We start from the raw sequence: 26,161 nt of genomic DNA on the forward strand, positions 1-26,161 counted from the left end.
ACAGGCTCCTGACGCGCAGGCTCAGCGGCCATGGCTCACGGGCCCAGCCGCTCCGCGGCATGTGGGATCTTCCCGGACCGGGGCACGAACCCGTGTCCCCTGCATTGGCAGGCGGACTCTCAACACTGCGCCACCAGGGAAGCCCCATCTTTGAAGAGCTTTTAAGGACCCCAGAGAGCTTTTTGTTTATGTGCGTTGTATCTCCTGATATTTATCCTGTTAGAAATTTAAAAAGAGAATTTAAACCTATGTGATTAGTAATGCATTTAAAAATGACAGTACTAAACCTACATGTGTTATTGTAAATAAAATATTTTTATGAAAAATAGCTATTTTTCAAAACAAGAAAAAATGAAGAGAGTGTTTGACATGTTTGCAAAATCTCTTTACTGTCTGGTTTAACAGAAGATGGCTGGATTTTTGTATCTGCTTCTGCATTTAGTCTGTTGCAACATCACACGTTGTGTAGCTTCTGGAAAACCCTGAAGTACACTTGGGAGAGGGTGAGAGTGAGATAACAACTAACGTCTTAGTGTTATTATGAAAATGGTCTGACTTCATAGACCCCCTCAGAGGGCTTTGGGGAACCCCCCCAGGGTTCCCTGGATCATACATTGAGAACCACCTGAAGAAGCATGGGACTGGCAACACGGACAGGGTGTGGGTCTGAAAGCTGGCTCTGCCCTGTAGTCGGGTGGATGTTTCTAACACGTGTCCCTTTTCTTGTCATTCAGGATGCATCTGTGAAGTTTAGTTGGGGACCCCAGAAGGTCATCAGGTGGTCCCCACCCCATGACAGGCCCGCTGGTGGCAGAGGCTAGGGTGGTGGGATGTGGGCTCACCCAGGCGGGAGCTGGTCTGATCCACAGCTGGTACTTTGCTCTTAGGGGTGTAACTTGTGTGCGTGATGTCACCAGGAGCTAAACTGTGTGGCAGTGACAGGTGGGGAGCCGTGGCAACACTGTAAAGCAAGAAGGCTGTTTTCTGCTACCAGGGTCCACATGCAGAGGGGCCGGTGGACAGAGGTGGGGTGGGGGGACCAGGGCAGCCAGCGGGAGGGAGGAGAGAACTTTCCATGCTTCTTCCTTTCCAACCTGGATGCTTCTGTCTCGTGCCTAGTTGCCCTGGCTAGAACCGTCAGTACAGTGTTGAATAGAAATGGTGAGAGAGCACATCCGTGTGGTTCCTGATCTCGGGGGAGGGGAAGCATCCAGCCGTTCACCGTTAGTTGTGACGTTAGCGGTGGGTTTCTTGTGGCTGCCCTTTATCAGGTTCAAGAAGTTCTCGTGTCTTCTTTGTTGAGTGTTTATATCTTGAAGGGCTGCTGGGTTTTGTCAAGTGCTTTTTCTGCATCTCTTGAGATGATCAGCTGCTTTTGGTCCTTTATTCTATTAATACGGTGTCTTACATTAATTGAGTTTTTGATGGGAAGCCGATTTTGTATTCTTGGGAGGAATCCCACTTAGTCATGGTTTATTATCCTTTTTATATGCTGCTGGGTTCAGTTTTCTGGTATTTGCTGAGCTTTTCGTGTGTATGTGCGTAAGAGCTATGGGTCTGTAGTTTTCTTGGGATGGTATCATGGTAATAGCAGCCTCAAAAAATTGTTGGGAAGTGTTCTCTTCTATTTTTTGGAAAAGTGGGTGATGAATTGATATTAATTCTTTTTTAAATTGAAGTATAGTTGATTTACAATGTTGTGTTAATTTCTGCCGTACAGCAATTGATTCAGTTATCCATATACATACATTCTTTTAAAATATTCTTTTCCATTGTGGTTTATCAGAGGATATTGAATATAGTTCCTTGTTCTATACAGTAGGACCTTGTTGTTTATCCATTCTGTATATAATAGTTTACATCTGCTAACCCCAAACTCCCAATCCATCCCTCTCCCACCCAGCCTCCCCCTTGGCAACCACAAGTCTGTTCTCTATGTCTGTGAGTCTGTTTCTGTTTCGTAGATAAGTTCATTTGTGTCATATTTAGGATTCCACATATAGGTGATATCATGTGGTATTTGTCTGACTTACTTCACTTAGGATGGTAATCTCTAGGTCCATGCCAAACGCAAATGGCATTATGTCATTCTTTTTCATGGCTGAGTAGTATTCCATTGTATATATGTACCACAACTTCTTTATCCATTCATCCGTCGATGGACATGTAGGTTGCTCATCCGTATCTTGGCTATTGTGAATAGTGCTGCTATGAACATAGGGGAGCGTGTATCTTTCCGAGATACTCATTCTTCTTTAAATGTTTGGTAGAATTCACCAGTGAGGCCCCCTGGGCCTGAGCCTGTCTTTCTGTGCAGTTTTGAATTTGTTAACTCGCTCCTGCTTGGTCTGGGTGTGTCCAGATCTTCTGTTTCTTCTTGAATCACGGCGGTTGGTTTGCATCTCACTGAAATCCGTTTCCTCTAACCACCTAATTTATTGTCACGCAGTTGTTCATAGCATTTCCTCATCCTCTCTTTTGTTCCTGTGAGGCTGCTAGGTGTCTCCCCTTCATTTCTGAGTTTGGTGATTTGAGTATTTCCTGCTTTTTTTTCCTGATCATTCTAGTGAAAAGTTTGTCAATTTTACTGACCTTTTCAGAGAACCGACTTATGGTCTCATTGATTTTTCTCTATTTTTCTATGTTCTTTTTCATTAATTTTCACCCTCACTTTTATTATTTCCTTCCTTCTGCTGGCTTAGCGTTAGTTCTAGCCAGAAGAGACAAATAATGAGAAGAGAGGTAACAGAGAGGCACCTCTGCGGTCCAGGAGGGAAGGAGAGCTTGGTTAGGGGGCTGGGGGGGAGGGGTGGTCAGGGTGGGCCTCCCTGAGAAGCCGGCACCTGAGCAAAGACTTGAAGGAGGGGAGGGAAGTAGTAAATAAGAAGTGAAGAATTTGATGGAAATTGATGTGAAGACACTTATTTGCACTTAGCATTTTTTAAGTCGTGTTAAGGTATATGTAACACGCAATTTACCATCTTAACCACGTCAACTGTGCAGCTCAGCGGCATTACACATTCACATTGTTATGCAACCCTCAGCTCCATCCATCTCTAGAACTTTCCGTCTTCCCAAACTGACGCTCTGTCCCCATCCCATTCGGCACTCACTCCCCCTCCCCCTCCCCCAGCCCCGGGCCCCACCATCCTACTGTCTCTCTCTATGAATCTGATGACTGTAGGTCCTCGTATAAATGAAATCACACATTATTTATCCTTTCGTGTCTGGCTTATTTCACGGAGCATCACGTCCTCAAGTTTCATCCATGTTGTAGCCTGTCTGTGAATTTCCTCCCTTTTTAAGGCTCAGTAATCTTCCGTTGTGCGGATGGACCACGTTTTGTGTATCTTTTCATCCGTCCGCGGACACTCGGTTGCCTCCACCTTCTGGCTGTTGTGAATGATGCTGCCATGAACGTGGGTATTCAAGCCCCTCCTTTCAGAAAGCACGTTTTGAAGCGGTGACCAGCCCGAGGCCCATCTGGTCTTGGGACTGCAGAGCTCAACCTCTCGCCTCACCCAGGCTGCTTTCCCATAGAAAGAGGCCCATCTTTCTTCTTGAATCTCTCCACAAAGCGGGAATGACTCTGTCTGTTGGAGAAATTGTGGAGCACGATTCCTCCCATATCCTGTGTTCCCATCTCCCAAGGAGGAAAGGCCTGGGAACTGGGTCTCACCTTTGTGGGTTCATCCAGGTCTCGGGCAGGACCAAGGAAGGTGCCGGGGCAGAGAGAGAAGCAGGGAGGGGGTGCCCTTCTGCAAGATGTCACTCATTCACTACCTGGTGCCTTGTGGTGCCTCAGGGTTTCTCAGTTCCGAGTCATCCCTACCCTGTTGTCATGAGACGTTCTCCTGTATTCTCCTCTAATAATTTTAATGGCTTGCTTTGTATTCGTTTATTATTTTTATGCCATCAGGAGCTGGCCCTTGTGTCAGGCCGGGATGGGATTTGTCTGTTTCAGCACAGGAGGACCTGCCCCCGCCCCTGCTGGCTTTGCCTCTCCCCCTCTGTCACGGATCCAGCTCCCAAGCTCATGTGGGGATTGGTTTTCTATCGATCTGGCTCTAAGTCCACCATGTGTGTTTACAATCCCGTTCAAAGGAGCTTTGAGACTTGGCGGTATGATCTCCTTTAGACCGCAAACAGCCACGTTGCAAATTATTCCATTCTGTGGTTGAGAAAAGGAGCCAGTTCAGAGGGGTGGGTCAGCTCAGGGCTCCCCGCCAGCACATGGCAGGGCGGGTCAGGCTCAGACATGCCGGACCCAGGGAGGGGCTCAGCCAGACCAGGGTGACGCCAAAGCGCTGAGCCGGTGTCTTATCTTCAGTGACTGGACAGACGCTTCCTTGACAAGGGACCCAGGCTACCACCGAGCACTTCTGTCCATTCAGTGTGGTGGCACTAGCCACACGTGGCTGTCGAGCCCTTGAAACGTGGCTAGTGCCACAAGTTGAGGGGACGCTGTTCTGTATGTATTGGGTTCCATAAAATATAAGTATTCATTTCAACTGGGTTTTTCGTTTCTTGTTTGAAACGTGGCTAGTAGGAAATTGAAAATTGCATTTGGTGGTTTGAATTCTATTGCTGCCAGCACGGGTTTGTAGCAGCCCTTACTGGGGGCTGGGATCAGCTTCCTTATTTCTTGTCCCCTGTCCCCCGCCACCCAGTCCCTCTTGCTCCTACCTTGTCGCCCCACTGTCTTGTTCTCAGACGGAGCCCCCTTCCTGCAGACGTGCTTCCTGGGTTTAGCAGCCAAGAATCTTCACTGGAGGAAAAGGGAGAGAGGTGAGAACCTCTATCATCCCAGCCTTCTACCCCAGGGTGGAGCTCAGGCCCACCTCTCAGAGAGACTGGGGTGGGAGGGGACCCCAGAGCTAATTTAGGATTGATCAGGGTTCTAGAATGTTTGTGCTGGGGGCCCCAGGTCCAGCTTTTGGGAGAACACTGGGCCTCAGGAAGGAGAAGGGACCTGGCCAGGTCCCAGTAGGTTTCCTGCCGGACCCCAGGTCCCCAGGGCCGGGCAGCTTCCCCCAAACCCCGAGGCCACTGTGGGTTGGTGTAGACTCTCTACCCAGACCGGGCCCAGTGAAATAGCTTCTGGGGTCTATTCTCCAAAAAAGCTGGATTCTTACTGGAAGTGTCTGGGAATAATATTATTATTATTTAACACTCACTGCTGCCCCTAGACATATGGGCAGTTTTCTGGTCCCCGCTGGGGTGTCCACGTGGTCCTAAGGCTTTCGGGTTGTGCAGTCACCTGGGACACCCGGCAGATTCCCCAGCAGAATGTAACACGTGCTTGGCTGTGGGGTCAGTGGTGGGGTTGGTGCTTTCCCAGAAGACAGGAAATGCCTCCGAGGTAACAGACCATCCCGTCAGCTCCACGATGCTCCGTGTTGTGAGGCAGAAATGATTTCTTTACCGGGCTTACTTGGTGACATCATAGTAAAGAAACGGTTAAATATTTTCTATGAACAATGCCATCACATAAAATAAAATAAGATAAAAGAAGAAAAATAAAGTAATAGCTACCTATATCCTTGTGGGTAGCTTGATTCATTGTTTTGATTATTTGCATTTTATCGCCAGACTTTGTCAGAATATGTTTCATTGCCTTCCGGTGCCAGGCACGTTCATGCCTGCGGTCTCGTGGCATCTTCACGATCCATCCCTGGGGGGAGGTATTTTTATGTCCATTTTACAGAAGGGGAAACTGAGGCCCAGAGAGGTGCATCGACTGGGGTTTTGAGCCCAGCAGGTGCCTTTGCGCTTTGACCAGGCCAGTCTCAGAGCTGGAGGGATGTGAGGATTTTGTCCAGCTTCTCTCCCCGTGTGTCTGTCCATCCTGGTGCCCAGTGGCCTTGACTGGCCACTTACTAGGAAATCTGCGCCTGTAACTCAGTTTGGATAGCCCCCTCCCCCGACCTCTGGGAGGGGGGAGGAGGATGTAGGCGGGGTCAGCTTCTCACATGTGCTTCTGAACCTGGGCCGTGCCTTTGTCCTGGTGGGGATGAGCCTGTGCAGCGTTCCAGAGCATCCTTCTTCAAGACCGTAGTCGGGGGTGTTTGGCCTGGAGGATTTTGGCCAGATGGGGAGTATGGCGCTGGCCAGGACGGGGCAGGGCTGCAGTTGTTTTCCGTCTCTGCTCTTGCCCCAGGATCTTTGGTCCACGACCCTTGGTCCATGCTTGTGTGTCCTCCAAGTAGGTGGTGCCCGAGCTCTGCCACGTGACTGCTGTGTGTCTTTGGGTGAGCCAGCTGACCTCTCTGGGCCTCAGTTTTCTCATCCTGAAAATGGGGTAATAACACCTCTCCAGTGGCTTTGAGCATTAAATGAGATCATCTGCATAAAATCCAGACTGTTGTTACCGACCAGGGTTCTCGGCCTCCTTAATCAACAGAAACTCATCCGAGGCCAGACAAGAAATTCAAGCAAGGCTTCCCTGGGCCCCCTGCTTGCTCACTCGCCGCGGGGGTGGGAGGCAAGCTGGTTCTTTATACGGGGGGCGGGTAGGGGTGTGTCCAGGGGTCGAGCTGGAGGGGTGGCTTAGGGGGTTTGCCCACCTCTTTGTGGTGGTGTCGTGTGCAGGGGGCATGCGCAGTGCCCTGCTTTTGCTCCCGGCTCTTCAGAAGCGGCAGTTGGGCTTTTTGGTCTGTTTGTGTCTTGTTGTCCAGAATATGCCCCAATTGCACACGCATGCAGTTATTTTTAGTCCCTTAGAGTTTCTTTGTATTTTGTAGCTGGAGGAGACGTTTGTCCAGGTGCAAGCACGGCAGCACTGCAGCCAAGGGTCCCAGGTCCCCGCCTATCTCACTCTGATGGGCCTTGGTGTACCGTGAGCTGCCCTCATCGTCATTATTGGCAACACCTGTATGTACTTGCTCTGTTCAGATTGGACCCGCGTCATGTGCAGGTTGGAGTCTGCCAGCTCGCTCCCCCTGTCCTGTTGGGACAGCCTGTTCAGGCCCCGCTGTGGATTCCCGCCCCGTCTGGTCTCTGCAGAGCCTCTGGCCTCAGCTGTAAGTGCACCCGGTTTATGTAGGGGCTCCGGATGACGGGGGTGGGGGGGGGACCCGGCAGTCCTCCAGGGTACCTGTTGCCCCTGCAGGGGTCATCGGTAGCCTTGGGGGCCCACCTGAGCTCCTCCGCTCCCTGGTGTGTCCGGAAAGTTCCCACGGAGGGTTTCTCAGCGAGGGGCACTCCCCCACCCACTGCCCCGCGGGAGCCCCAGATGGCTGGGCTGCGCGGCGGAAGGTGCTGTTTCGAGCGGACCTTCTTGGCTCTCAGATGCTGCTGCTGACACGGATGTGCTCTTGTTCATTTGAAATTTTATCCTGCCATCTTTTATTGAAGAGGGAGGAGAGGACCTGGGAGGTCGGGGTGGAATATTTATTCAGTTAGTCATCCAGTTAAGAGCCCTTTCTGAAAAGCCTGCAAGATGACGGGGCCTTTGGTGTCGGACAAACCGGAGTTCAGTTCCGCTCTGCGGATGCTGCCTGTGTGGCCCACCTGTGTGGCCTCGGGCATTGCCTGATCCTCCGCTGTGTGGGATGGTAACGCCCACCTAATCAGTAACAATTAGACGGAGCTCGTGTCAGCTAACAACCTGCAGAACAAAACACTCCAGAACTTTGGGGAAAACGACCCCTGTTTATTTCAGGGCCAGAGAGTAAATATTCCCTGCTTCTTGCTGTACAGTCTCTCTACAAAGCAAGAGCAGTCGGGTGAATGGGCATGGCTGTGCCCCGATAAAACGTTATTTAGAGAAACAAGCCGTGGGCTGACTTTGGCCCACAGGCCAATCACTTGCTGACCCCTGGTTCATTTACCTCGCAATTTGGAAAGTGGACCATTTGAGTAGGACGCCGATGATTCCTGAGTTCACCTGTGGTCAGCTGGTGGGCAGGCCTCACGTCTCCTGGGTGGGCTGGTTGTTGGCAGGGGTCGGGGGGTAACTGCATCATCCCTCTCTCACCCTGCCACGGGCCAGCCTGGCTTGGTCCCTGGGTAGTAGTTGCAGGGCTCCCAAGAGCGGCGAGAACGCGTCCCCTTGCTCTGGCCCGTTTGGTTGAAGCGAGCATAATGGCCAAGTCTAGGGTCATTGGGAGAGGACGTCCCCAGGCAGAAGGTCCAGGGAGGCGCGCACCCCGTCTGGGTTTGGGGCAGCCCCGCCTGCAGCTAGGCTCCCCCAGCTGCTGGTCATGATCGTCACCCGTCATCACGGGCACCAGTGGAGGGGCCAGCTGGGGTTTCACGCCTTCAGGGGTCACGGGCTCTGTGGTTCAGCTGGCGGGCGTAATTAATATTTTAACTCTGTTTCTGAATAATTTTACACGAGGGCTGTTACGAAGCTCACTCCCACCTGCACTTTTGCCCTCTCTGGTAATGGAGCCGGGGCAGAGGAGAGTTAAGAGTGTTCCGTGGAGGTCAAGGGCCGCGGGGACTTCCCACCGGGTCCTGCTTTTGTGAGGAGCGATTTCCCGGAGGCAGAAAGCGGCAGGATGGGGCAGCCGGGCCCCAGCTCTGGTCCCGGCTGGGCTGCTCAGCTGCTGCGGGACCTGGGCCTCGCTTTTTTCCTCGGGAGAATGGGTAGATCAGAGGACTTCAGCAGTGGTGCGGACAGCACGGTGGGGAGGTGGTGTACGCGTTCCCGCCGCCCCCCGAGGGCTGCGGAAGGTTGCTGTGACAAAAGTCGAGGATCAGAGAGTTTTTCCCTTTTCTCCTCATTCCTGACTGTTGGCATTTTGCCTCGTTTCAGGGTTTTTTCCTCCCTCGCTCTGTAAGGTGGATTCTGAGCCCTCGTGAGCGGTCGAGAATGAGGCTCTTTTTTATGATTGAGAACGTAAAGTCAACCACTGAAAACCGTACAGTTCAGTGGCATTTAGTACAAAAAGTGCTGGTTTCCATCACCCCGAAAGGAGACCCACAGACAGTCCCTTCCAGCCCCTGGCAGCCCCCCGTCTGCTGTCTGTCTGTACGGAGTTGCCTGCCCTGGACATTTCATGGAAGTGGATCGCACGACATGAGGTCCTTTGCGCTTGGCTTCGTTCACTGAGCAGAATGTTTTTAAGGTTCGTCCACGTTGTAGCCTGTGTCAATGCTTCATTCCTTTTAATGGGTGAATACTACTGCCTTGTACGGATAGAGCGTGTTTTGTCTGTCCTTTCTTCTGTTGATGGAACTTGGGTTGTTTCCACTTTTTTTTTTTATTACGTTGGATCTTAGTTTCCCGACCAGGGATCAAACCCGTGTCCCCTGCGTTGGGAGCATGGAATCTTACCGCTGGACCCCCAGGGGGACGTCCCTGGCTCCACTTTTTGACTGCTGTGTATGATGCTGCTAGGAACGTTCCTGGACCAGTTTGGCAGAATCGGCTTCCTCACTAAGGGGAGGACCTGCAGTGTGGGGCCATTCCCGCTGCCTTTCTGGATGAGAGGGAGGTGGTGACCTTTCCTCCGTTTTGGGGTGCCCGTGGGGGGGAGCCACCCGTGCGTGGTCAGTTAATCCTCAGGACTCCAGGTGGCGTCTTCACGCATTCCCATTTCACAGAATTAGCTGGCACGCGGTCGGGGGTGGTGGCAGAGCGGGGCTGGAACCAGGCAGATCGACTCTGGGAGCCCTGGTCTTCCAGAGAAGGGCCCGCGGGGCTGGGGCAGCCCGGTCTGTCCAGGGCACAGGCTAGCGCCTCCTGACTCCCAGCCCAGGACACCGGCGCTACTCTGTGCCTGGGGCGTACCCTGGGGGTTACAGAGCTGTTTCAGAACCTTCACAGTTAGGATTTCCATCTCCTTAGGAATGATGGGCTGGGCACTGCTAAAAATAGCTGCAGAACGCTGACGGCTAACATTTTAAAATGGTTCAATAATTTAGTGATTCTCCATGGACGACAGGGAGGATCGCTCTGAAGTGGCTGCTTTTAAAGTTTCCTAGAACCCAGTCACTGCTTGCTTTTTTCAACAATTTGAGGTATGTTTTTCACATTCCATGCGATCCACACACTTAAAGTGTATACGGCGGTGTATTTTTAGTGTATTCATGGATTGTACGGCCATCACCACAGTCAATTTTGGGACATTCTGGTTCCCCCCAAAACAAACCCCGTACCCATTAGCAGTGCCCCCCATCCCCCCTCCTCTTCCCGGGCCCCGGCAGCCCCTCATCCGCTTTCTGTCTCTGTGGATGTGCCTGTCCGGAGCGGTTTATGTAAATGGAACCGTACGATGTGTAAGGTCCTTTTGTGTCTGCCTTCTTTCACTTACAGCATCGTGCTTTTCAGGGTCCATCCACGTGGTAGCGTGTGTCAGTGCATCGTGTCTTTTTGTGGCCGAATAAGATTCCATTGCACGGATGGACCGCATTTTATTTATCTAGTCATCAGTTGGTGGACATTTAGGTTACTTCCACTGTTTGGCTATTAGGAAGAGGGCTGCTGTGAAGATGAGGATACAGGTTTCTGTCTGGACATGTGCTTTTATCTGTTTTAGCTCTACGCCTCGGAGTAGAATCATGCGTCTTGGGTCACATGGCAACTCTCTGTAACCTCTTTTCATTAGTTTCATTTTCCACAAGGTACTTTTTAAAATAAAAGGAAACGATTTTTAAAATAATTGCAATTCTAAGAAATAATACAGAGCTGTCCCCTGTACCCTCTACCCAGTTTGCCCCATGACTAGTATCTTGCAGAACTAAATGGACAACATCTCAGCACAGGGACATTGACAGTGACACGGTCAAGATACAAGTGTTTCCATGAGCACCCGGATCCCTCATGCTGCCCTTTTATAGCCCCACAGACTCCCTCCTACTTCACTTGCTTTTCAACCCCTGGCAACCACTCATCTGTCTTCCATCTCTATAATTTTGTTATTTCAGTAATTATACAGAAGTGGAATCACACAGTAAGTGACTTTCTGGTGTTGGCTTCTCTCTCTGTCATCGAAACTCTGTAGAGATTGTTGCGTATCCGTGGTCCCTGCTTTCTCATGCAGAGTAGGATTCCATGGTGTGTAATGCGTCAGTTTGTCTAACCCGTCACCCTTGGAGGGGCACCTGGGTTGTTTGCAGTTTGGGGTTGTTACGAATAAAGCTGCTATAAACATTAGTTTTCAGGTTTTTGTGTGAACGTGAGCCTTCATTTCTCTGGGATAAAGGCCCACGGGTGCAGTTTCTGGGTCATATGGTAGTTGCATGTTTAGATTTTTAAGAAACAGCTACACGGTTTTCCTACATGGCTGTCCCATTTTGTATTCCCACCAGTAATGTGAGAGTTTGCACATTTTCTCACAGAATTTTACTGTTTTCTACTTCAGCCACTCTGGTGTGGGGATATGTCCCTGAGGTTTTAATTTGCATTGCTTTAGTGGCTAATGATGTTTTTTTTTAAGATACACTGAAGAAGCATTTAATTAAAAGATTTATAATTTCTTGATGTTTCATTGCACTTTAAAAGGCATTGTGGCTAATGGTGTTTTGAACATCTTTTCATGTGCTCTTTTGTCATCTCGCTATCCTCCTTTGTAAAATGTCTGCATGTCTTTTGTCCCTGTTTTAATTGGATGGTTTGGTTTTTATCCTGTTAAGTTTTGAGAGTTTTTTATATTCTGAACACTAGTCCTCTGTTAGACGTGTGGTTTGCAAACATTTTCTCCCAGTCTGTGATTTGTATTTTTATCTTCTTCTTCACAGAACAAAAGGTTTTAATTTTGATGAGATCCAATTTATTGATTTTTTTTTTCTGTGTGTGGATTGTGATTTTGGCATCCTTTTGGCATTCCTAACCCTAGATCCTGAAGATTTTCTCCTGTGAGAAGTTTTTTTCCAAAGTTTTATAGTTTTACATTTTACATTTAAGTCCATGATCCGTTTTGAGTTGATTTTTTAAAAATTGAACTATGGTTGATTTTACAATGTTCTGTTAGTTTCAGGTATACAGCAAAGTGATTTAGTTATACATATATAGATATTTATCTATTCTTTTTCAGATCCTTTTCCATTATAGGTTATTACAAAACATTGAATACAGTTCTCTGCATTATACAGTATGCCTTCGTTGTTTATCTGTTTTGTATATAGTAGTGTATCTGTTCATCCTAAACTCCTAATTTATCTCTTCCCCCACCCCTTCCCCCTTTGGTAACCATAGTTTGTTTTCTATGTCTGTGAGTCTGTTTCTGTTTCGTAGATATGTTCATTTGTGTCATATTTTAGATTCCATATGTAAGCGATATCATATGATATTTGTCTTTGACTTACTTCACTTAGTAAGATAATCTCTAGGTCCATGCATGTTGCTGCAAATGGCATCATTTCATTCTTTTTTATGGCTGAGTAATATTCCATTGTCTATATGTACCGTATCTTTATCCATTCGTCTGTTGATGGACATGTCCTGGCTATTGTGAATAGTGCTGCAGTGAACATTGGGGTGCATGTGTCTTTTCAAATTAGAGTTTTGCTGGATATATGCCGAGGAGAGGGATTGCTGGGTCATTGTGTAAGGCTCACGTTCATGGCCGTTATTTTGTCTATCAATGTCCAGTTGCTCCAACGCCCTTTGTTGAAGGGGGCCATCCTTCCTTCATTGAGTTGCTTTTATGCCTTTGTCAAAAATCAACTGGGGGACGTCCCTGGTGGTGCAGGGGTTAAGAACCCACCTGTCAACGCAGGGGACATGGGTTCAATCCCTGGTCCGGGAAGATCCCACATGCCGCGGAGCAACTAAGCCCGTACGCCGCAACTACTGAGCCTGCGCTCTAGAGCCCGTGAGTCAGAACTACTGAGCCTGTGAGCCACAACTACCGAAGCCCATGCACCTAGAGCCCGTGCTCTGCAACAAGAGAAGCCCGGGCACCGCAAAGAAGAGTAGCCCCCGCTTGCTGCAACCAGAGAAAGCACGCGGGCAGCAGCGAAGACCCAAGGCTGCCAAAAATAAATAAATACAAATATAAATAAACTTATAAAGAAAACCCAGCTGGGTGTATTTGTGTGGGTCTGTTTCTGGGCTGTCCGTTGAGTTCTGTTGGTCTGTGTCCCTATCTGTCCTCCATAACCACACAGCCTTGGTTACTCTGGCCGTGTACGTCTTGACATTGGGTAAACTGATTGCCCTCACTTTATTCTTTTCCAAATTCGTTTTAGTTATTCTGGTTCCTTTGCTTTTCCATGTAAATTTCAGAATAATATTGTCTATATACACACAAAAAACTCTTGCTGGGATTGTGTCCCACCCAACTCTTCCCAATTTGGGAAGCGTTGACGTCTTGACTGTGTTCCACGATCAGGGTATGTCTCTCCGCTTCTTTAGATGTTCTTTGATTTCTTTCACCGACTCGTGTAGACTTCAGTGTACAAGTCTTGTACGTGTTTTGTTAGATTCACACCTAAGTATTTTATTTTTTGAGCAATGGTAAACGGTATTGGATTATAAATTTTCGTGGCCACATGTTCATTGCTAGTATGTGGGGATGCAGTTGACTTTTATATGTCAATCATGTATCTTGTGACCTTGTTCACAACTCATGTATTATTTCTAGGAGGTGTTGTTTTGGCGATTCCTTGGGATTTTCTACAATCACGTCATCTACAGATGGGGACAGTTTTATTTCTGTCTTCCCAATCTGTATGGTTTTTATTTCCTTTTCTTGCCTTTTGTGCTAGCTAGAACGTCTACCCCTATGGTGAATGAGAATGATGAGAGCAGACATCCTTGCCGTGTTCCTCATCACAAAAGGAAAGCATTTAGTCTTTCCCTGTTTGGAATAATGTTAGCTGATGAGATGAAGTTTTGCAAATGCTCTTGATCAAGATGAAGAATTTCCCCTCTTCCTATTTTTGGGAGAGATGTTGTCACAGATGGATGTTGAATTTTGTCAAATACTTTCTCTGCGTTGATTGCTATGACCGTGTGATTTTCCTTCTTTAGCCTGTTGGTATAGTGTATTACATACATTTATTTTTATTTTTTTATTTATTTTTAAAATAGTTATGTATGTACGTATGTGGCTGCATCGTGACTTATTTGCAGAACACGGGATCTTCGTTGTGGCATGTGGGGTCTTCTGTTGCGGCACGCGGGCTCTAGAGTGCACAGGCCCAGTAGTTGCAGCACGCGGGCTTAGTTGCCCCGCAGCACGTGGGATCTTAGTTCCCCGACCAGGGATTGAACCTGCGTCCCCTGCATTGGAAGGCAGATTCTTAACCACTGGACCACCAGGGAAGTCCCTATAAATTGATTTTTTAAAAAAATATTGAACCAGCCTAGCATTCCAGAAATACGCTCTACTTGTCATGATATATAATTCTTTTCGTATAATGCTCAATTCTATTTGATAATATTTTATTAAGGATTTTTTGCGTCTATATTTAGGAGAGATATTCACCTGTGGTTTTCTTTTTTGTACTCTCTTTGTATGGTTTTAGTGTCAGGGTCATATTTGTTCTGCAAAATGGATTGGATTCTATTTTGTGGAAGATACTGTGTAGAATTGATGTTTGTTCTCTGAACATTTCATGGAATTCTTCTGTTTTAGCCGGCTTGTTTTGACATCACTCTCACAAGGGAAGTGTTCCTGCCAGGTGGAGGTAGATGTCCAGCTTCCTCAGTTGACCTCTACTGATACCCAAGTGGGGGGGCTCCTGTTATTGCTGGTGGGGGAGGGGACCTGCTCCCCACGTGGTCTCCACTGATACCGTGGTGGGGGGTGGCCTCATTCTTGCTGGTAGTGGGGAAAGTCCTGACTCTCCGTGTTAGCCCTCTTCTGACCCCAGTCCAGCGGAGTGAGGTGGGGGCGTGAGGGAGGGATGCCAAATGCTTGTGGAAATCCAGGCTCCCCGAATGGAACCAGAGGAGGATTTGTCACAGCTCGGTAGGGAAGAAAGTCCCAGCTTCCACCTCGGTTTACTTGATCCTCCCCAGTGGAGGTTTGGGTGCCTCACGGCAGCCGCACAAGGGGAAGCCCAGGCTCCCCCCTCGGCCTCTGCTGCTATGAGTCAGGGTGGAGGCCACAGTTTTCCTGTGATATCTGGGTCCAGTAGAGCAGTTATTGTCTAAACGTAGTCCTTTTCGTCTGCCATTTTCCTGGCGTTTTGTCTGGAGAGAATAGTCATTCGTTGTGGCTTTTTTTTTTTCTGCTTCTATTGGTGTTTCTGGGTTTCTGACTTCTTATCTCCCAGTCTGGGATATGAGGTTCTCCAGCCCGGAGAACCGACCACCGTGCTGTTCCCTGGGTCCCTGGTCCCGGCTCATGCTGCCTTCTCTCTACCTCTCAGAATCTTACGTTTGTTTCCTGTACGACATACTGAGTTTTTCGTGGCTCTTCTTGGGAGGAGTAGGGAAAAGTGCGTCTACTCCGTCTTTCCGGAAGCAGAAGCGCAGCCCCTGGTTTTCAGCTCAGAGATATCAGGATGCACTTGAAGTTTTAACCTCTGCCCCTTGGGGCCTCCATCTCAGCGGTCCCCAGCCTTTTTGGCACCAGGGACTGGTTTCGTATCGGACAGTTTTTCCACGGGTGGGTGGGTGGGGGTGAGGGTTCAGGCAGTAATGTGAGCGATGGGGAGTGGCTGTAAATACAGGTGAAGCGTCACTCGCTTGCCTGCCGCTCACTTCCTGTTGTGCAGCCCGGTTCCCTACAGGCCGCGGGCTGATGGGGACCCGTGCGCTATCTGACCATGACCTGGTTGTCTCTTGCAGCTCTGGAAATCTCTCCTGTCTCCATGCCTTGACCCACTGGAGTGCAGACGGTTCCTGTTCCAAGAGACCTTTCTGCGGGGCCCAGTCTGACAGCACCTCTGGTGAGTTAGGACATCTTCTTCTTGTCCTTGTCATCTGCGAGCCTATCTCCATTGCCATGGTGTGGTTCGCCTCCTCCCTTTGGCACTGCGGCCAGAGGATGGTCAGTTCCTCGCAGTCAGGGCCCAGGTGCTTGTGTCAGGGTGGGGAGAGGGTGGGTGGAGTTGCCCTTGGCGCTGGGGGAACAAGCCTGCCCCTTGGTGCCTGGCTGATGTGACCTTGGGGGAATTATTGGGACCGTGGCTGAGGCTCCGGGTCTGGCTCCTTGTCTGTGCTGAGATGTCCAGGCTGGACTCAGCCGATGTGGCTAAAGTGGATGATGGGGGAAGTGTTACAGGTGCCCCACCTCCACTTTTGCTTGGATCAGGGGACCCCTGTCTGTGTCCAGCACAGGGACCACAGAGGGGAGCCCACAGTCTGTGGTTCCGCAGAGCCGAGCTATGCCCTGTGCTCTGGTGCCCAGAGCTTGTTATGCGTGCTCCGCTGGCATCGTTTCATCTGTAACATGTGCTTAAACTTGGCATTTGCTGAATGTTGCCTAAAGGCTGGGCTTGTACCGTGACTCACCTCATGAAGAAAGGGAAATGATCGCCATTCTCAGGTGAGGGGACAGGCTCCCGACAGTCAGACACGCTGCTCGTGGACTACTTGGTCCTGAGAGGCTCCATCCAGCCCTGGCTGTGCACAGCCTGGGCTCTTTCTGGTGCGACACCCGGCTGCCCAGCCTGGCTCCGCGTACTGGGGACCAGAAAGGCAGGTCTGTGAGGTCCACTCCCCGTTGGACACCGTTTCTCAGCCATTATGAAAAAATATCATTGCCTATCCATGGAGACATTTTGGACCGTTTTTCCAAATCGTCCACCCCAGTGAAATTTTAATACTATGGAAAGGTTGTATATCTGTTCACGTTCTGCTTATATATCTGTGCCTCCTACTTAAAAACACTAAGATCCGTCTCACCTTCCAAGAGTCCATTGAGAGTGCATGTCCCGGACTTACAAATACAGCAGGCAGGAGCGGAATGTCGGAGCCACTGCCCCTGCCCTGGTCCTGGTCTCCACTGCTTTTGGGGGTCGCCTCCTAACTGGTTTCCTACCCCCAGCTTCCCAGCTCTGCAGTCCTGCCTGAAATCCAGTTCAGACGCTCTCACTGTCCTTGTTCAAGCCTTTCCGTGTGGTCATGATTCCCTCCATGTGCTCTGAGCTTCTCTGGCCTCTGCTCTGGCCCTCCCCCGGGCACACACGGGCACTCACCCGGCGAGCGGTGGTGAGGGGGCCCCATGGAGGACCAGCCCCCGCTGTCTCTGCTGAGTGGGCAGAGCCTACAGTCCCCTTGTCCTCTGTTCCTCCCCGATGCTGGATGCTGGCCCCTCGTCGGGAACCCCTGGCTCTGAACCCCACGGTACCTGCTCACTCACTGTGGCTCAGTGGAGAGGTGACAGATGCACGTGAGATGCGTGACTCTAGTGGAGGATGCGGCAGCCCTTTCTTCTAGAGGCAGAGCAGCCTCAGAGAAGGAGGGTGTCCAGGATTGAGGGAAGGTCCCGCACTAGGCTGAACCGTACCTACAGCGTCGTCCGTAAGGCCTGCCTTTGACGTCCTTGGGATCGGGACCTGGGGCTTACTTACCATTCATTATGGTGGCAGCTGGTGGCAGAGCGCTAAGCGCCCGTGCAGCGTGTTTCTGCATTTGTGGGTCATCCGCCTCAGGCCGGATGGGGGGCTTGTTGGCTCACGACGAGGTCGACCCTCTCTGAGCCTGGGTTTGCACCAAGGCCCTCTGACCTCCTCCAGGTTTCTTCCTGAGAAAGGACACTTGACCATTGGATCTGAGCGTTTGCTTGTCACCATTCTGGCGTCTGAGGTGGGGTGCTGCCCGGGCTGGGCCTCCAGCCTCTTCTTAGAGAACTGTTATACTTACATTGGCCCCAAGCGGTGGGAGCATTTGATTTCAGGATCTGTCCCTGTGACCGTGGTCATTGATGTACAAGGGGAAAGAGAAGAGGTTTTCAAGCTGGACCGGACGGCCCTTTCGCGCCAGGAGTGGACGTGTTGTAATCTTGGTTTGCCGGCCAGGGCGCTTTTCGCCCACACAGCGGGCTGTCTCCAGGCCAGGGGACCAGGTGTTCATTGGGAGGTTAGGCCTCTCGGCTGGAGGAAGGATGGTGGCCCTTGTGCTGTGGACGGGGAGGGTTTCCATCTCTCGGGAGTGGATCTTCTTGAGCCCAGGAGGTGCTGTGTCCTGGGTGTGGGCGTAGCTGAGGCAGAATTCTCCATCAACCTCAGGTTCATCTGGGCTCTTCATCTCCCTCTCAGCTGCTTCTCCCGCATCCTCAGGTGTCCCACAAAGCGGCCCTGCCCCTCAGCGGCCTCCGGGTGTCCTGGGGCCTCCATTCATCACGGATGCCCCCTGTGTGGGCGCCTCACAGCCCCTCTGCCCTGGCTGCATCACCTTACAGGTGAAACATTCATCACTTAATAAACCCGTGTGGATTCTGGGTTTCAGACCTTTCGGAGTGACCCCCTCCTGCTGCCACTCAGAAAAAATGGAACGTTACCCTTGCGTGGTAATTTAGTGAGTAGCCAGGTGTCACGTGATGAGTGGCAGAAGGGTTCCGCTTCAGAGTCACAGAATTAAGGTACAGCGTTGTGCATTCTGACCCGTGATTCAATGAATCACAGATGGAATGAATTCAGATTCGGTTTTTGGGAAGTGGTCTTTATACTGCCTCAAATTATTTTTTCCACTTGTGGGTATAATCTCACGCCCCCCCTAGGGTGCCGGAGGATTTCTGAGGTTCCAGGTGACTTTCCTGGCGGTGACGTGACACATCCAACAGGTTTGGGTGAAGACTCTGTCTTCGGTGATGAGATTCAAGCAATTCTCTCCAAAACTGGGTGCCTAGCGTGTGGTCCTAAATCAGGGCTGGCAGACTGTCGCTCACGGACCAAATCCTACCATCATCTGTTTTTGTAAATCCAGTTTTTTTTAAATTGTGATAAAATACACGTTGCATAAATTTTTACCCTCTTAACCGTTTCTGAGTGGACAGCTCGGGGGCGTCAAGTACATTCACATTATCGTGCGACCATCACATCTTCCACCTCCGGAACCTCCCACCTTCCCAAGCTGACGCCCTGGCCCCATTCCACACTTGCTCCCCCTCCCGTCCCCCACCCCTGGCCCCAGCATCCTACTTTCTGTCTCTATGGATTTGATGACTCTGGGGACCTCCCATGAGTGGAATCCTACAGGATTTGTCCTCTTGGGTCTGACTTTTTTCTCTGAACGTACTACCCTGAAGGTTCATCCACGTTGTAGCCTCTGTCAGAACTTTCTTCTTTTTTAAGGTCAAATAATCTTCCAGTGTATGGAGATCAAACTGTGTATCCATCGACTGTCAACAGACATTTAGGTTGTTTCTTTCCACCTTCGACCGTTGTGATTAATGCTGCTCCGGAAATGGGTGTAAAAATACCAGTTCTTGGGCTTCCCTGGTGGCGCAGTGGTTGAGAGTCCGCCTGCCGATGCAGGGGACACGGGTTCGTGCCCCGGTCCGGGAGGATCCCACGTGCCGCGGAGCGGCTGGGCCCGTGAGCCATGGCCGCTGAGCCTGCGCGTCCGGAGCCTGTCCTCCGCAACGGGAGAGGCCACAGCAGCAGTGAGAGGCCCGCGTACCACAAAAAACAAAACAAAACAAAACACACCAGTTCTTTGGGGGATATACCCAGAAGTGGAATTGCTGTGTCACATGGTAATTGTACATGTAACGTTTTGAGGAGTCGCCATACTGTTTTCCACAGTGGCTGCATCATTTTGCACTCCCACCAGCAATGCCAAGGGTTCCAGTTTCTCCACATCCTCACCAATGCGTTTTTCCTGTCTTTTTGATGGTAGTCATGCTAGTGGCTGTGAAGTAGTATCTCGCTGCAGTTTTGGTTTTCATTTCCCCAGTGATCAGTTGCGCTGAGCATCTTTTCATGTCCTTCTTGGCCATGTGTGTGTCTTCTTTGGAGAAATGTCTATTCAGGTCCTCTGCCCATTTTTGAATTGGGTTGCTTGATTTTTGTTATTCAATTGTAGAAGCTCTTTATATATTCCGGATTTTTATCCCTTGCCACATATGTGATTTGCAAATCTTTCCTCCCACTCTGTGCGTGGGTTGCCTTTTGTAAGTAAAGTTTTATTGTCATGCAGCCATGCTCGTTCCTTCTTGTATTATCTCTGGCTGCTTTCATGCTACAGAGGCCGAACTGAGTGGCTGTGACAGAGGCCGTGTGATCTCAGAGCTGAGAATATCTACAGGCTGGCCCTTTACACGGAGTTTGCTGACCTCTGTTCTAGATGATCTCGGCGCATCCAGTGCTGACAGCAGATCAGATGCTGAGAGATGCTCTCCGTCCACAACCCCGGGGCCGTGAGCACTCAGCCTGCAGGCCCCTGGCGTCCTCCTGGCCTGAAGGCCTCTGTGTCTTGGTTAAGTTGTGTGGCTTCTTCTTGTGGCATCTGCGTAGGAGGTGGGCTCCGGACAGGGGGCTCCTTCCTCCTGGGAGCAGGCGATGTGGCGTTTAGGGACTGCCCCTAACCAGTGACCCCCCCCCCCCCCCCCAGAGGAAGGCTCATGACGGACCAAGTCAGGACCCTATGGGCTGCCGCTTATGCTGTTCATCCTACTTCCCCTTCGATAGGGAATTCCAGAGATGTAGGCGATGGCCTTCCTTGGGCTTGGATCTGGGCCTTGGGGGCTGTTAGGTCCAGGCAGCCAGAGGGAGGCCCGGGAGGCAGCCAGAGGGAGGCCCGGGCCGGTGTCGCCCCGGGCATTACAGGAGGGATTAGCTGTGTATGTAAGAGGTCGTGGGCCCCGGGCATGTCCAGCAGCTTCACCACGAAGGGGGGGCGATGCTGTACAAACCGCATGGACGCTGCTTCCAGAGGGGTCCCCCGCAGCCCCCCACATCTCAGATTGCAGCGAGCCGGGGAGTGATGGTGGGCGAGGGGTGTGGACATTGAATGGGGGCCACTGTCTCCAGACGTCTGGCTCTGAAGGGCGGGGCGTCTGCTCTCACCGTCTGCGTGTCGTCTGCAGGACAGAAGCATAGTAGCTTTGCTCTCCACCCAGAGCCCCATTTACTGACTGCATTCCTGGGTCTGGTATGCAGTCAGTAAATGGGGAGCAGGTGACTGTCCCCTCCCCGGGGCGGTCCCTGTGTAGGCCCAGGCGAGGGTGATGGTACCTCTCTGAGCTTGTGTGAAGGAGGTGGCCCTCAATCACTGTTATCTCCCCAGAGGGACCCAGGAATCTCCAGGAGGAGCGAAGGGTCGCTGTGTGGGGCCGTTGGAAATGGCCCTAAAGGTATCAAGTCCTCATCCCAGGACCACACGTGTCACCGTGTACAGTACAGCTTGCAGATGTGATCAAGTTAAGGGTCCTGAGATGGGGCGTTACCCTGGATGATCTAGTTGGGCCCCTAACACCATCAAGGAGCCTTTACAAGAGAGAGACGGAGGGAGATGTGAACACAGAGGAGACCCCGTGATGACAAAGGCAGGGACTGGGGTGATGCAGGCACGAGCCCCAGGACACCTGGAGCCCTGGAAGCCAGAAGAGGCAGGAAGGACCCTCCCCTGGAGCCTCCGGAGGGCACTAGCCCTGCGACGCCCAGATTTCAGTCCAGTGAACCTGATTCCAGACTTTCGGCCTCCAGGATGGGGAGAGAACACATTTGTGCTGCTCTGAGCTGCGCGGCGTGCGACACTTTGTTATGGCAGCCCCGGGACGCTCATACAGCACGTGGATCTGGATTTGGTTGGGGAACAGGGTCACTTTTCGGTGAGAAGGAGGAGAAGTGTGGGCCTCGCGTGTGGCCGGGGCTCAGGTTTCCGCCGGGGTTACCTTGATGGCAGGCCGGTCACCGCGGGAAGACGTGATGGCCTTTCCCCAGGTCACCGCGGCCCGGCTGAAACCTTGGGGAGGGGCCTTGGAGCTGGCGTAGGCAGGGCTGCCCTCACCCTGTCACTCTCTGCAGGACGTGCCCCCAGATAAGCCGCCAGGAGAGGTGTAGCCTGCTCTGAACGCAGCTCTTGCGGGCCGCGAGCATCTCCCCTCTCAGCTGGGCTGGGGACGTGCTGGCCGGCGTCCCCACGCCGGCTGCACATTGCTGGGCCCCCATGGAAGTGCCCCGAGTATTTCACACATTCAGAGTTTCCCTGCATGAATGTACACCTCGAGTGCTTCAGCCTTCTTCCTAGGCCTGGAAGTGAAGGTGGGCACCTGGAGGCCAGCCCACACGCCTCCTGCCTATGGTCTTTCTGGGCGGGTAAATTCCGCTCCGGCTGCCCCAGTATCTTCACCTCTCATCAGGGCAGAGGGAGCGAGGCCCGAGGGGTCGGGCGACTGCCAGGCCACCCCCGCCCCCGACGGCAGCACATGGTTCCACACTGTCCTTGGGTGCGTTCCCCGTGCCCGACGGTCCTGTCCCAGCCTCTAGGTTCCCGCCTCTGCTCTGTGCACCACCCTTCCTGGCGCCCGTCCCCTCGGCTGTCGGGAGACCCCACCTCTCGGGAGGCTTCCCTGTCTCCACCTTTGCATGCTCTTTGTGACCCACTGCAGGACCCTGTGCAGGGCACGATGCAGCTGCACCCTCGGCCATCTCGGTGCCATTGCAGGGATAAGCTCAGTGGCCCTGGGTTACCCACTCCTCTCCCTCCGCCCTCTCCCACCACTTTAGACCTGGTTACCCAATGAGGCAGGTGTGGGGGGGGAAGCATCTCCCAGCGTCAGGGTGGGTGAGCAGTGGGACCACAAAAGCTGGTACAGGAACGTCCTCGGGCTTCCAGAGCCCCGGGCGGGGTGTGTGATGTTGAGGAGGGTGCGCGGGTCCAGGCGGACCGCAGTGTTCACAGGAGCTGCTGGGTTGCTCTGAGGAATGAGGTGGAGGCCGTGAGTCTAGGGAAAGGGGTGGTGGTCATTGGGCCCATCACGTAGATCCTTCCGAATAGCTTAGCCAAGGACCACGTCATCATCTCGGAGTAAGAGCCCCTTCATGCGGCATGTGTCAGGCCCTGCAAACAGCACCTGGGCTGCTCACCGACGCTCCCCCTCAAGGGTGAGGACGATCGAGGAATAGCAAGAACTGGGTTTGTTTCCCCAAATGGGTTGTCTCAGTCCTAGCAAAAGGGCCATGTCATTTTGCTTTGACTTTAGAGCCTGGCCTGAGGAACAAGAATTCTCGGGTATCTTGTTGAAATTGCAGATTCTAAGACCTCCTCCAAAGGAAATCCAATTCAGTAGGAATCGGCCTTGTTTGCCTGCTAACCAAATGATTCTGCTGCAGGCCCCATGGGTAAAACTCTGATTTAATCATTAGGCTAAAATCATTAGGCTACGACCAACCCGTGGGCTGAGAGCACATTTTTGCAGCCACGTGTGGTATTTATCTCTGAGCTTCCTGGCAGCCAGGGAGAAAAGGGAAAGATGGAATAACAGAGTTGTCTTGTCTGATATTAAATTAGCTCCTCTGGAGAGCAGATTTTTCTTAGCACTCTAGCCTAGGAGGAATGTTTTCACATAGTGTTTTCAGTTGTGGTTTTGCCCAAAAAAAGAAAAACCCAAATAGTTTTCAAAAACCGTTTGACCTCAGTGAAAGCTGAGGACATAACAACAACATTTTCGAGGTGGACGGTAAGCTGGGGGGTTCAGGTGTGTTGCTGTCTCGTAGAGTCAGACGTAGGACTTAAGGAACCATGGTCAGAGGTAACTTTGGCCAAGGGCAAGGCTTTTTGCAGAAGAGAATTCAAAGAGAAGAAAGAAAGAGAATTGAATGACTGTGTGGTTGCATTTTATGTGAAATGCCCCAAGCAGGCAAATCTATAGAAACAGGAAGTCATGAGCGGTTGCCAGGGGTGGTGGGGGTGAGGGGTTGGGAGGGGATGGCTGAGAATTGCGGGTTTCTTTCTGAGATAATGAAAGTGTTTTAATATGGATAGAGGTGATGGTCTGCCCAAGTTAATGATTATAGGAGAACCCACTGTATCATGCCCTCCAACGGAAGAGTTGTGTGGCGTGTGAATTACATCTTCACCAAAGTGTTTAAAAACAAAAAATTGATGACGTTAGTGTGTCGCACTGAGCCCAAGGTTGGGTGCCAGGGGGTCGGAAGGAGACGACTTGGCCTGATGAAGCCTCGGGGAGCTTCCTTGGGGTAGGGAAGCTTCTCGGGTTGCAGCATTCCCCGTGATCCCCCCTAAACCATGGCCCTGAGCAGTGGACCGGCCATCAGGTCAGCGGGGCTCCTGCCCTGGCCCAAGGGTCTGAGTTGGACGTGGTCACGTGTCCGAGGATCCCAGGAAACGGGAGGAACGGGCACTGAATTCCATGTTCTCACGTGCTGGTGTCTCTGTTCCCCGAGACAGTTTTATCTGCAGCCCCGAGGCTGCTGAACCAGCTCTTTGCAGCAGGACTTGCCCGCATCCGGGTGTGGAATGTGGCTTCCCTGGGTGGAGCAGGCTGGGTGTGTCCTGGGTTCTCTCGGCGGAAGCCTGGGTCTCTCCCGTCCACTGAGCCCGGGCCAAGTGGGTGGAGGTAGCCGGATGGAATGAGTTAGGATCTGGTCTCAATGTAGGGCCGAATATACCGGGGCTCGTAGAGACGGCTTCCTGGTAAGATAAGAGCTGGATGAGAGTGACTGTAGGTAAAGGGATCGTAATGTGAAAATAAATATGTATGTATGTGTTTCAAGTGAAACAAATCGTGTCGCCAAACCAGGAATTTTCTAGGGTGGTGACACTGGGTGTTAACCGCGCTTTCACCGGGGGATGGTTTTATGAGACTGATCCCAAAGGGGCCGTGTTGAGGGAACCCGATTAGGAACCTGGTGTCCAGAGCTCATGGCTGTTTCATCGTCCAGCGGTACACCTGGCAGAGAGGGTCTCATGCAGCCACTATCCAGGAGGGGGCTGATGCTGGCCAGTCGTCCGGTTCTGCTGGAAGGGACAGCGGCCGCATGGCTTTACGACTGCAGGGAGTCACCAACTTGCTGACGTCGCCTTTCCTTGTCATTCACCGAAACAAACACGTCAACTTTCTGGTGTACGAGGTGTTCCTGTCGCAGACTGTTGGAAATAAAACTCAAGGTGTTTGGTTGGATGCAAATTGTCCCTTTTTCTTTTTTACCGTTGGCATTTTTATTATATTACGAATTATCACCTGTCTGCCTACGTAGCAAGCCGATGTCTGCAATTTTGCTGTGGTTCCACAGCCATGGATGGGAAAAATAGTGCAATTTACCTGTCTGTCAAGAGCGCAGTCAGGGATGAAGGGAAGGGGTGCTGGTTCCCACGTTCTCTAAATATTTACGCTTCTGTTCATCTTTTATATTTATTCCTTCCACCTGGATGGCAGGTACCCAGTCGCCTTCCAGTGCTAATTCTCCCTGGATGTTTTTAGAGGGAGCGGTTCCGCTAATCAGAGCTGTTTCACAGTCACGAAATGGATTCAAAGTAATATTTAATCCGACGCATGGAGGAAGTGCCGGCCGCCAGGACGCTGGAATGTAGGGCAGGCCCATCGGTGTTTGTCGTGAGCACGGCTGTCTGCTGTGTCGCCTTCCGAAGTTGTCATCAGTTGGCAGGGGGCGCGGGGAGATCTGTGAACCAGCTTGTTAAGGAAAACACGGAAAATTTTGCATTTATGCCCCTCACCCCGCCCCCGTACTGTGGTAGCACAAACGCCTGACAGCGCAGGGGGCCCTCGAGCTGGTTTGCAGAGTTCATTTATTATTTTTCCCTCGTGTGTTCACGGAGCGATTGCTTCAGAAAACACTGAGGTCCACACAGACTTGGGGCACACGGCATCAGAAATCGGATACGGGATCCCAAGGATGGGGTACGAGGCTGGTCCACGGGCCCCTTGTGCTGATTGGGGCCCTTCTTCTGCAGCCGCAGCCCAAGGGCAGCTCTCCCTGGGCCTGTCTTGTCTGCAGCAGCCACGGAAAATGACTGTGGACATGGCCCCGTGGACACCCCTGCCCTCCAAGTGACCCCGCAGACTCTGCCACTCCCCGCCGCCAACACGCTAACGCACAACATACACCTCGGGGGTGGCATGGCTGGTGGAGGGTGGGAAGCCTTGGCAGCCCTGCCCCTTTCTGAAACATTCCACCTTGTGGGATTCAGAGGTAATCCAGAGGCTCCTCGTCCCCCTTTGGGCAACTTGGGCCTCCTTAAACTTAATCCCAACAGACAGGTGTGAGAGGGCCCAGGTCTGATGCCCATGTCAGGCCAACATCACTCGCTCTGTCCTGAGAGGGACTGCGTCACATGCCCCGAACGTCCCGGCGTCCATTCCTCTGCCTGGCGTCCCTGTCTGCATCC

The 26,161-nt window shown here is 51.6% G+C and overlaps 1 protein-coding gene across 1 annotated transcript in view; it reads left to right on the forward strand.

The window, feature by feature from the left end:
• SHANK2 (SH3 and multiple ankyrin repeat domains 2) overlaps positions 1-26,161 on the forward strand; it is a 552,956-nt gene that overhangs the window by 8,730 nt on the left and 518,065 nt on the right. Inside the window, exon 2 of the mRNA XM_079928829.1 lies at positions 15,692-15,792. The gene's annotated coding sequence lies outside the window, so the exon portion shown is untranslated. The remainder of the gene's footprint in view (positions 1-15,691; positions 15,793-26,161) is intronic.

This window comes from Stenella coeruleoalba (genome assembly GCF_951394435.1).
Source record: "Stenella coeruleoalba genome assembly, chromosome: 8".
NCBI classification, from domain to species: Eukaryota; Metazoa; Chordata; class Mammalia; order Artiodactyla; family Delphinidae; genus Stenella; species Stenella coeruleoalba.